Genomic DNA, 13001 nt, shown 5'->3' with positions numbered 1-13001 from the left:
TCTCTCTCTCTCTCTCTCTCTCTCTCTCTCTCTCTCTCTCTCTCCGTATTTTGATTTTTAATGCAGTTAAGTCTTCATATTTCTTTGAAAATATTAAAAAATTCTTTATATCCTTATTCGATGTTTCGATTATGGGAATAGTAACGGATCGGAAGAAAATCACTTGATTTGCCTCTCGCCTTCCGTCACAGGAAATATAACATCAGACTTTTTTTTTTCTTAACTTTACGGTAAGTTGTAGGCTACTAATCTCATAACTAATGATACAGACCACTAAAACACTTGATATCGTTAATCGGTGTTTCGATTATGAGAATTCTGTAATAAGATTACTCGGCAACATAATGAAAGGAAATCATTCGGTTTGTCAGCGCTCTTCCGCCAAATACATGACGTCACAAGATACGTGACGTAAACTCTACAAAGAATGATTCCGTCGGTCAAAATTGAAATAAAACAATTCAGTAAACTAACCTCTCTCTCTCTCTCTCTCTCTCTCTCTCTCTCTCTCTCTAACATACGTAGTACAGTACTGTACGTATTCTCTCCATTTTATTAAATGTTTTTTTCAGTACAAACCAATACAGGTTACTTATACAAGCCTTAAACATACTTAAACATACTTATATAAACCTTCAATATACTTATACAGTACTGTATATGCCTTAAACATAAATTATAATACAAAATATGGCACTGAAGCAACTTACGAACAGTTTGAACTTACGAACGATCGTTCGGAACGTAACTCGTTCGTAAGTTGGGGAGCGTCTGTATATCAATACGTCTGTCATTGTTTTATTTCATACAAATATATATATCAATAAATACAAGTCTATCGCGGGAGCTACATGCTTGCCGCCGTTTAGGTTTTCCTTTGTGTTTCGGTGGGTGGCTTCCTCCTCCCTTCGTTCACGATGGTCACTTGATTTTGTTCTGGTCTCCCCCCCCCACCTCTTGGGTCCCTTCCCCTTACGCCTTCGCCTCCCTATTCTTCGGAGGGGGTTGGTTTTGGTCACGTGCTCTATGGTAGTACACAGGAAGTTTCTTGAGGTGGGGGAGTTGGCCATACGCTCCCTACGTCAGTTCGGGTAGCGTTCTCTTCTCGTTTCGCTTTGGTTGGCCACCAGGCGTTCGAGACTGGGTTTGCGCTCGTCTCCCGACTCCCCCTCCCCCCCTCATGTTATCCATCCAGGATGTTATCCTCCCGTCCCGGAGGGCTTGTTATCCTTCCGTCCCGGAGGGTTGGGATATTTTAGATTCATTTCGCGCACTGTAGTTGTGTTTCTTTGATTGGTTTCGGACACTTCACTCTGTTCCGTTACCGTTCTTTATCCTATATTTGTTAGTTTTTTAAGTGTCGGGGAGGGCGATTGCGGCGGAGCTTTTAACATTATATTTTATGTTTATTTTTATCGCTATTTTTAGATTTTATTCTATTTTATTATTATTCTTTGATGATGTCTCAGTGAAAGATGGAAATGGAAAGTTTGTTAAAAGGAGAGGAGGCAAGGAAAAGGTGGGCGGAATATTTTGAAAGTTTGCTGAATGTTGAGGATGATAGGGAGGCAGATATAATTGCTGTTCCAGGTGTTGAGGTGCCAGTGATGGGAGATGAGAATGAGAGAGAGATTACAATAGAGGAAGTGAGGAGAGCACTAGATGAAACGAGAGTAGGAAAAGCATCTGGTATGGATGGTGTGAAAGCTGAGATGTTGAAGGAAGGCGGTGTGACTGTACTTGAATGGTTGGTGAGATTGTTTAATGTGTGTTTTGTGTTGTCAATGGTACCAGTAGATTGGGTCTGTGCATGTATTGTACCACTATATAAGGGTAAGGGAGATGTGCATGAGTGTTGTAATTCAAGAGGTATTAGTTTGTTTAGTGTAGTTGGAAAAGTGTATGGTAGAGTACTGATTAATAGGATCAAGGATAAAACAGAGAATGCAATCTTGGAAGTACAGGGTGGTTTTAGAAGAGGTAGGGGTTGTATGAATCAGATTTTTACAGTTAGGCAGATATGCGAGAAATATTTAGCAAAAGGTAAGGAGGTGTATGTTGCGTTTATGGATCTGGAGAAAGCATATGATAGAGTTGATAGGGAAGCAATGTGGGATGTGATGAGGTTATATGGAGTTGGTGGAAAGTTGTTGCGAGCAGTGAAAAGTTTCTACAAAGGTAGTAAAGCATGTGTTAGAATAGGAAATGAAGTGAGCGATTGGTTTCCGGTGGGAGTGGGGCTGAGACAGGGATGTGTGATGTCGCCGTGGTTGTTTAACTTGTATGTTGATGGAGTGGTGAGAGAGGTGAATGCTCGAGTGCTTGGACGAGGATTAAAACTGGTAGGCGAGAATGATCATGAATGGGAGGTAAATCAGTTGTTGTTTGCGGATGATACTGTACTGGTAGCAGACACAGAAGAGAAGCTTGACCGACTAGTGACAGAATTTGGAAGGGTGTGTGAGAGAAGGAAGTTGAGAGTTAATGTGGGTAAGAGTAAGGTTATGAGATGTACGAGAAGGGAAGGTGGTGCAAGGTTGAATGTCATTTTGAATGGAGAGTTACTTGAGGAGGTGGATCAGTTTAAGTACTTGGGGTCTGTTGTTGCAGCAAATGGTGGAGTGGAAGCAGATGTACGTCAGGAGTGAATGAAGGTTGCAAAGTGTTGGGGGCAGTTAAGGGAGTAGTAAAAAATAGAGGGTTGGGCATGAATGTAAAGAGAGTTCTATATGAGAAAGTGATTGTACCAACTGTGATGTATGGATCGGAGTTGTGGGGAATGAAAGTGATGGAGAGACAGAAATTGAATGTGTTTGAGATGAAGTGTTTAAGGAGTATGGCTGGTGTATCTCGAGTAGATAGGGTTAGGAACGAAGTGGTGAGGGTGAGAACGGGTGTAAGAAATGAGTTAGCGGCTAGAGTGGATATGAATGTGTTGAGGTGGTTTGGCCATGTTGAGAGAATGGAAAATGGCTGTCTGCTAAAGAAGGTGATGAATGCAAGAGTTGATGGGAGAAGTACAAGAGGAAGGCCAAGGTGGATGGATGGTGTGAAGAAAGCTCTGGGTGATAGGAGGATAGATGTGCGAGAGGCAAGAGAGCGTGCTAGAAATAGGAATGAATGGCGAGCGATTGTGACGCAGTTCCGGTAGGCCCTGCTGCTTCCTCCGGTGCCTTAGATGACCGCGGAGGTAGCAGCAGTAGGGGACTCAGCAGTATGAAGCTTCATCTGTGGTGGAAATGTGGGAGGTTGGGCTGTGGCACCCTAGCAGTACCAGCTGAACTCGGCTGAGTCCCTGGTTAGGCTGGAGGAACGTAGAGAGTAGAGGTCCCCTTTTTTGTTCTGTTTCTTGTTGATGTCGGCTACCCCCCAAAATTGGGGGAAGTGCCTTTGGGATATGTATGTATGTATTATTATTCTTATACAGTATTATGTATTTTTGTTTTTATGCGCCGTAGTTTCACTTACTTTCCGGCGCTTCTTTGTTCACATGTTTATCCAGAGCCTACGACTTTTTAGAGTTGATTTTTTTGTTCGTTCTCGCTTACGGTTCCCACTCCGGTGGGTATCCCATACCCTGAGAATTTATTTTGTTAGTCTGATTGTTCTCGCTTATGTTTGCCACTCCGGTGGGTATCCCGTATCCTGAGAATTTATTGGTAATGGTGTTTGCTCTCTCTCGTTTACGATCCTCACTCCGGTGAGTATCCGGTATTCAGAGGATTCAAAATCTATTTTTGGGTGAGATAGCCATGTCATTCTGATCCATCCCGAAACTACTATATCTGTAGCACCATGCTCAATGCTACCAGGAATAACTGCCATCTTGGATATGGCGCCATCTAGATACTCAATAGTAGAATGGGAGGAAGGGTAACCTTGATAACGGCTCCCCTTCTAATTTGCCACTCTTCCCCCTCGTGGCAAAAACGCCATTTGGGGTGAAGATTGCTATGTGTCTTATCAAGATATACGTCCCGATTTATGCGATATCCTTAAGAGAAATTTTAAGGATATTCGTGCCAGGAGTTAGAATTCTGGAGACCTAGAGGTAAATTCTCTGGGAATATCATTGTAGTTAAAATATCCCTTGGAAGCTATGTATAGGAACCTTCCATCAGGACGACATGGCTATCTCACCCAAAAATAGATTTGTTCCAACACAGAGACTTACCTCGAACTACTTTCTTAGGAGTTACCTGGAATCTCCTCTCAACCGACCAGAGTTTTGTGTAGTCTACCCTACTTCCGTTTTCTGTGGGGACTAACCCAGGCGTAAGGAGAACGCGCCCTGAGGGTAGTCCTGAGCTAGGTCGGCGTTAGCTTGGGTCTCACTCGTCAGTAAGTTCTCTGGTCGCGTCGTGATACCATCACGCCGCGCTCCATTCTCTTGCGACCCTTTGTATCCCCGACTTGTGTGTCCCACGTGGTTACCGCGTGGTCTCTCTGTGCTCTCCCTTGTTCTCGTGTGTTTGCGTATTTCCCTTGTGCTTCCCAAGTGTTTTCCTTATCCCTTCCCTTCGTGCCTGTGTCTTGTGGTTGTGTTGTGATGGAGCAGACCCGCCGTTGTCCTGGGCCTAGAGCCGGGAAGTCGTGTGGAGCGTTCCTATCCAAGCCGGAGGTGGACCCGCATTCCCTTTGCTCTTCCTGTAGGGGTAGTGTGTGTTCGCCGACGGATACGTGCTCGGAGTGTCTTAGCTGGAATGAAATCCAGTGGGTGCGTTATAGCACAAAGAAGAAGAAATCCTCTAAACGATCCCCCAGGAAGGCGAGCATCTCTTCGCCATTGCCGTCGCCAGGTGGAAGGTCTGACCAGGTTTCTGTCCCTTCTTCCCCTACCCAGGGTAGGGGACGAGGTAAGTCCATTGCGGGGAAGGTGCCGATGGCTCTTCCCCAAGAGTCTAATATACATGATGTGGGGGTTGCTGAATCGTCACAGGCTAGTGGGGGGCCTGATAGTGCTTTGTCTGGGGGTCTTGGAGAGACTGCCCTTGTGATTGGGGGCAACGTCTCCTCCGATGACCCCATGTGGAGTAACACTGTTCCTGTCTCTTCGCCCGCGTCTTGGGCCTGTGTTTCAGGTACTTCAGCAGCTGATGGCGTCCAGGATAGGTTGGACTCGACGGTAGGGGAGCCCTTCGGGTGGAAGCTCCCGAAAACACCAGGTAGGTACCCGTTGCAGATGGAGGATGGCCTAGATTCCTGGTTCCCCAGCGTAGTGCGGCCGACCTCTTTTCCAGCCCCTCTGACGGCGGTTCCTGACTTTTTTTTTACAACCTTCGACCTCTGGAACTCAACAGTTCGCGAAGACCTCCGTTGCCCCCGCTCCCGTCCGTCGGTCAAGTTATGGTTATGCAGTATCGTCGGGATCTTCAGAGGCCGGCTCTTCGGTCTCTTCGGAGGGTGAAGCGAGGAGGGAGAGATCCAGGAGCAGGCGCTCCCGCTCAAGGTATAGCAGAAGATGATCCAGGTCACCGAGGAGGAAGTACAGGAAGAGTAGGTCCCCCAATGGTGAATGGGTCTTCGTTCCCCGCAGGAGGGTCGGGGACTTCGACGAGTTTCAGCATTCTCCAAACCGCCGGACCAGAGACTATTCTCCACGGAGGCCCTCGGCCAGCCATAAGTATGACCCTCGCAAGGAACAGAGCGAGAAGGCCTCTTCAGGTAGGCGTAAGGCCGCGAAGCTTCTGGCTCAACCCGCCCAGCGGGGGGAGCCGTGCTTTCGGACGGGCAGCCTGGTCGGGTCAGCACAGCTGACTCGGCCCTTGGACTCGCAGGGACGGCTTCTTCTGTCGGGCCAGCCCACGGAAGCCGCGTCCTCGTCGTCCAAAGACATTTTACGGACGGTAGTTCTCGCCGACACGGCGATCCCCGTCCCGACACCCGGGCCTAGTGCGGAAGTTCCCGTTGGCGCAGACCGTTACCACCGCAGGGAGGTGCTCGTCGAGTCCGAGCCACAAAGACCGATGTGAGTGCCGTTGACCCGGCACCTCGGAATCAGGCAGAGGGTGTTGCTGGCGACAGGGAAGGTTCCCCGTCCGAGGACTCGGCATATCGAAGAGTGATAGGCCTTATACGGAGACATCACCGGATCGAAGAACCTGTTCCAGCCGACGAGGACTCCTGGCGGTCCAGCCTAAATCGGCTGATGGAGGCCCCCGTGCCGCAGAAACCCTCCCTGGCGCTGCCTGTGGCCAGGGATTTGGTCCTGGGCCTTGCCCACGTAGACAAGATTGTGGCGGGCAATGCCGAAGCCCCCAAGTCACAGAGTTCCTCAAAGTTACTACAGGGACTCAGGTCCCAGAGTCAGTTTTATGTCCCAGAAGGCCAGCGACCGGGAGCCTGCAAAATAGAGTCTTCCCTAGAAGTATTGAGCCAGGGTGCCCCAGAAGACAGAGCCGCATCATCCCCGATTTGTTTTTCACAGTCGGAGGCTGCGATGATGGAGGAAATGTCCAAAGACTTGGTCCACGTCGACTCCTGGTTGGACTGGTGGGCCTCCACTCTGGTAGGTGTTCAAGCCACCTACAACTTGACAGACCCGGCGAAACAAGACCTCCTGAAGGAACTCATCATCTCCGGGGGAAAGACCTTAAAGTTCCTAACTTATCAGTCTCTTGCCCTGTCAGCCAACTGGGTGCTTCGGAAAAGGGATAGGATCTTGGCCAAGCTTTCCCGGAAGATCCCTGACAGAGGAGCAAGGGCTTTGAGGAGCCTACCTGTGTGGGGTGACTCCCTGTTTCCGTTGAAACAGTTGGAGGAGCTCATGGAAAAGGTCTCGAAAAGGAAGGATGTGAGCACACCCAGACCCCACCCCGTGAGGAGGCCCGCTTACAGGAGGTCAACGTCGGATGGCCCCTCTACTTCTCATGCCTCTCCTAGCCTGACGAGGAGAGACGCCCCATCTACCTCTTGGGCTCAACCACCACAGCCCCCCCGTAGAGGAGCCCCAGCAGCGTCTGCCTCTTTTAGGATGGCATACTCGGCGTCCAGGAGAGGGCGTTCAGGCCGCTCCTCCGGGAGGAGATAGAGTGGGAGGCCCCCTACTCCTGCCCAAGCCTCAGGTTGGGGGATGCCTCAGACAATATTGGCAAGCATGGAGGGCTCACGGTGCGGAGCCCTGGACAGTATCCGTACTGAAAGAAGGGTACAGACTCCCGTTCTTAACAGAACCTCCACCTTTGATTCCAGCCAGTCTGGCGGAGTGGCTGGCACCCAAGGACCCCTTGAAGAGGGCAGCCCTTCAGGAAGAAGTTTCCACTATGGTGGAGAAAGGTGCAATGGAAGTGGTCCTACATCCGGGCCAAGGCTTCTACAGCCGACTTTTTCTGGTGGAAAAGGCGACAGGGGGATGGAGACCGGTGCTAGATCTGTCAGCCCTCAACAAGTTTGTTTGCAAGACGGACTTCAAAATGGACACCCCGAAGTCGGTCTTGCAGTCCTTGAGGGAAGGGGACTACATGATGACCATAGACCTCAAGGACGCATACTTTCAAATCCCGGTCCACCCCTCAAGCAGGAAGTTTCTCCGGGTGAAGTGGGGTGCCCAGATCCTACAGTTCAAGACAGTCTGCTTCGGTTTGTCAACAGCTCCCCAGGTATTCACGAGTTTTCACGACAGTTTCGGTGTGGGCTCACGAGAGGGGTATTCGCCTCATTCGATACCTGGACGACTGGTTGCTCCTTTCCTCCTCAGAGGAAGTTTTGAAGGAGCAAGGTGTAAAATTACTTCAATTCTGCAAGGATCTGGGTATCACGGTCAACCAGGAAAAATCAAATCTGACGCCCTCCACCAGGATGACCTACTTGGGGATGACACTGGACTCCCGACTAGTGAGGGCCTTTCCGTCGGAGGACCGGGTGAACAACCTGGAACGGATCCTCCTGCCTTTCCTTTCGAGACAACCCAGGAGAGCCAAAGACTGTCAAAGGCTAATAGGGCATCTAGTGTCGTTAGAGAAACTCGTTCCCCAAGGGAGGCTCAGGCTCAGGAGCATCTAATGGAATCTGAAGGGTCTCTGGAACCAAGTAGACTCGCCCTACAAATTAATCCCCGTCCTGCCGGAGACAATACCCTCCCTGGAGTGGTGGCGGTGTCGGTCGAATACTCTCAAGGGGATGCCCTTCGCAACCGAGCCTCCCGAGATGCTTCTGTTCACAGACGCCTCCAAAGAGGGGTGGGGGGCACATCTCAACGAGACAACGAGTGGAACCTGGACGGACGAGGAGAAAGGGCAGCACATAAACGTCCTGGAGTTGAAGGCAGTCCGAGAAGCTTGCCTACAGTTCGTCGATCTTCTAAGGGGAAACACGGTGGCGTTGATGTGCGACAATGCCACGGTAGTCGCGTACATAAAGAAACACGGAGGTCTAGAATCGAAGTTGTGCGATCTCGCTCTGGAGATCCTGGATTGGGCAGAGTCGAACCAGATAGTGATTTCAGCAAGGTTCATTCCAGGCATAAAGAACGTCCTAGCCGACGGCCTCAGCAGGATGGGACAAGTAGTGGGAACAGAGTGGTCCCTCCTCCCAAAAGTAGCCAGACTCATCATTCAAAAATGGGGATCGCCGGTGATGGATCTCTTTGCAACCAGACTGAACGCACAACTCCCCGTGTTTTGTTCTCCTGTCCCAGACCCAAAGGCAGCCTTGGAAGATGCTTTTCAACACAAATGGGACAACGTCGACGTGTACGCATTTCACACCTTCACATTGATCAGGCAAGTGCTCAACAGAGTACGGACGGCCCGAAACTTAAAGATGACTTTGGTAGCGCCCTGGTGGCCGGAGAGGGAGTGGTTCGCGGATCTAAGGGACCTGGCATGTCTTCCTCCGTGGCCTCTACCCGACAGGCCAGATCTTCTACAGCAGCCACACTTTCTAAGGTTCCACGACAATCCTCAGTCTCTACGCCTTCACGCCTGGAGACTATTGAGCGGCTCCTGAGGAAGGAAGGATATTCAACAGGTACTGCAGAAAAGATGTCACGTTATCTGAGAAGGTCTTCAGCAGCAGTCTACCAAGCAAAATGGGCTACTTTTACGAAATGGTGTGCCTCAAGGAATATCAAGCCTCTCAAAGCCTCGGTCCCAGATATCGCGGATTTTCTAGTGCATCTCAGAGACGAAGTGGGCATGTCAATTCCGGCTATCAAAGGAGTCCGTGCAGCCTTGGGCCAAGTCTTCCTACTGAAGGGCATCGACCTGGGCACCTCTAGGCACATTTCTATGCTCATCAGGAGCTTCGAATAAGCATGCCCTCCGCAGGCCTCCAGGGTGCCGCAGTGGGACTTGGCAAGGGTATTGAAAATATTAAGTGGTCCCCCGTTCGAACCCCTGAAGGATATAGTAGACAGGGATCTCACTCTCAAGACGGTCTTCTTGTTGGCCTTGGCCTCTGCTAAGAGAGTAAGAGAGATCCATGGGTTGTCTTACGACATCTCTCATTCGAAGGGGTGGAGGGAAATCTCCCTCAAGTTCGTCCCTTCTTTCGTGGCAAAGACTCGGAATCCAGCGGTCTGGGACCCAAAGTTCGAGGGATTTTCAATGCCGGCCATTCCTAGGACAGGGAATCCAGAAGATTTGAAGTTGTGCCCCGTCCGTGCCGTTAGAAAGTACCTTGAGAGGACTGCCCATCTCCGCCCTGGTATCAAAAATCTTTTTGTCTCCACAGGTGTTACGAAAAAGCAGGTATCTAAGAATACCATCTCATTTTGGCTGAGACGGGTTATTGTCAGAGCCTATAATGAGGAGGGATTGCCCCTGCCAGGTACTCCCAGGCCCCATGACATTAGGGGTCTAAGTACTTCTCTAGCTTTTGAGAGGAACATGGCGGTGGGCCAGATCCTTCGAGCAGGCACCTGGTCGAATCATTCGACCTTCACAGCACATTATCTCAAGGATTACTCGAGGAGGTCTTTAGACGGTTTTTCTATTGGGACAGTCATCTCCGCGCTCCAAGCGATTTAACGGTGAAGCCCCAGGTACAATCGCGGATAACAAAACCATGAGACACAGGTTCGTTCCCTTTCACCCTAGTCCCCGTTTTCCTTTCCCAGCTCGGAGATAACCCCACATGCAAACCAAAGAAGACCCGTCTCTACAACTTCGTCACAGGACTCGGCATCATGGAATTTTTTAAAGGGTGAGTACTTAGACACTAACATGAGCTCTTTGTGTAGTTTTCGCTACGTTTCGTTTTCGGTTATATTTTGCAACCTAGTTCACATCTAGGTTACTGGACGTCCGGTTAGCTTGGTCTGAAGTTCAGGAAGACACTCCCACCTCCTAAAGTGTAAGTCTCCTAAGAAAGTAGTTCGAGGTAAGTCTCTGTGTTGGAACAAATCACAAATTTTAAGTAATTTGTATTTTTCCTAACATACTTACCGAGAACTACTTTCGGGTAATGGCCCTCCCTACCTTCCCCGAGTGCCTTTCTGCCCTGGAAGAACTTTTTGTACCATCCTAAGAACTTACTGACGAGCGAGACCCAAGCTAACGCCGACCTAGCTCAGGACTACCCTCGGCACGTTCTCCTTACGCCTGGGTTAGTCCCCTCAGAAAACGGAAGTAGGGTAGACTACACAAAACTCGGTCGGTTGAGAGGAGATTCCAGGTAACTCCTAAGAAAGTAGTTCTCGGTAAATATGTTAGGAAAAATACAAATTACTTAAAATTTGTGATTTTTTGCTTAGCTCAAAATCCATTTTTTATTTTCACACTGGGCAGTTTTCAACAGGCTTGGGACACAAAGCTTAGCTCACAGACTTTAAAATACAAGTACTGTAATTTTAATTTGATTGGATGTAGATATGGACTCTGATGCATAGGGAATGCAGTTATCTCCGTTTCTGTGTTAGGGGCATGTATTTATTGAAGGAAATGAAAATGGGAAAATTTTGAAATTTTACAGGTATGTGTCGGTTAAACAGACTTTCTGGAGAAGAAGCAATGTGAATTTTACAGGTATGTGTCGGTTAAACAGACTTTCTGGAGAAGAAGCAATGTGAATTTTACAGGTATGTGTCGGTTAAACAGACTTTCTGGAGAAGAAGCAATGTGAATTTTACAGGTATGTGTCGGTTAAACAGACTATCTGGAGAAGAAGCAATGTGAACATCAGATTAGTATAGAAATAAGAAAAAAAAAAATTTGGTGTTAATGTTAATGTATTGTAAGATGATAAATATGCATAAGTGGAAGATTTCATGCGTAGCCATCTGTTTTAGGTATCTTTTAGGCAGCATGTAAAAAGATGGTTTTTTTTTAAAAAAAATAGCTGCTTTTTAGTGAATAGGAGCTCGAATATCTAATATCCCAAGCTTAGGTTGAAGAGGTCGTCCTTCTACACGTACCTGTAGCCAAATTAATCTTAAGAATATTTTATACTAATTCTTTTTCATAAATTTTAGAAATATTTTTAATAAATTGTAATTTTGACTGCATATTTATTAGCTCCTAAAGTAATCACTAGTAAAGGATTGTTGGAACATTTAGATATCGATACCCGTAAGCTCACAGGACAGTCACCGTAAGCTCATAGGATAGTCACTGTAACTTGAGAGCCTGTCCTTCAAGTAGCATTGTGTCCTTTAATGTAGAAAGCTTATATTGTATACAAATATCGTAGTTGATGATACTCCTGATGATACTTGACAGGCTATATAGGGATCAAGTTACTCCTACCTTAATTCTTCTAGATCCTGTTCTTTAGAACCGTATGGTAATAAGTATAAAGAGGCCCCTTGCCTTTCTCACAAAATTCAGCTTTATATGCAGAAGGATATCATAGCTATGGGGTCCTATTTGGAGGTTATTTATATGCGTGTGGTAGAAGAAAGTCTTCACATCTCTACAAGAACTAGTTTTGTACCTTCATTATATTGATGACACATTTGACATTATTTTGATCCTCTAATAAGTTGATACTGATTTTGTGTACATGGCTATGCTAAGTTGACAACGTTTCTTTTCTAGATGTGGAGGTTACCCCTGGTATTGTTGGTTTCAAGATATCTATGTACACGAAGCTTACAGACCTTAGAATGTACCTGAACAGCAAAAGTGAGTGCTTAACAAGTACCTCTAAAGTGTTGCCTATTCATATATCAGTAAATCCATTTCCCACTTCCAGTTGGGTTGCCAATAACAAGGTGCCAAAAAGGGTGTCCCAACTTTTTAAAGATGATAGTTATAACAATAAGATAATTGCTGTCATCAATAAGTAGCTGAAGAAGGGGTACAAAGGAAAACTTTAGATGAGACAACCTGAAGACAAAATTAGTTTATTCTGCAGGAATTACACAATATAAAACTAATGAACTCTATCAAGAATATTGTGCACAAAAATGTATAGCATGTAGTCATTGTTTATAATTGAAATAATGACACAAAACCGTTGATTATGAAGAACCACCCATACCCTCTTTAGATGCTGAAACAAAAGGCGATACATGTCTTCTGTCTGTCTAAAAATCTGTATGTCCAGGAATGTTCCTGGGATATTGACAAATATTCCCAAAGTCATAGTGCACACCATGATAGGCAAATCCTAATATGAAATATAGAAATTGTAGGAAGGTGGTGTTAATTGCTCAAAGATTCTATAAGTGATTTTATCAAATGTGTAAACTTCCCAAATACAGTGAAATAATTACTCTCACAACCTTCCACTAATCTGAGGATTTTTAGTGCCTAGTTTGATTGCCGGTATGTACAAGCTATGTGACCATCCATTGGTTTTGCAGGTATCTTAATCCAGCATCTCGCCGTATAATCTGTTATGCTGTCAGACACTTTTTGTTGATAATTTTATTTTCTCCTTGTAGAGTCTATTTCAGTTACTGTAATTGCCCATAAGATGTACCAAGGTACATCTTTATTATAATTTTATGATTATTTTGTATTATGACTACTTGTATAATAGTGATTTTTAGTTATATATATAACTTAGGGCTTTAATACTTTACGTCTGGCACCAGCACATGTGAAGGCTACCAAAAC

Source organism: Palaemon carinicauda, chromosome 1 (genome assembly GCF_036898095.1).
Source record: "Palaemon carinicauda isolate YSFRI2023 chromosome 1, ASM3689809v2, whole genome shotgun sequence".
NCBI lineage: Eukaryota > Metazoa > Arthropoda > Malacostraca > Decapoda > Palaemonidae > Palaemon > Palaemon carinicauda.
The sequence above is the reverse complement of the archived record's forward strand: the minus strand, read 5'-3'. Positions refer to the sequence as shown.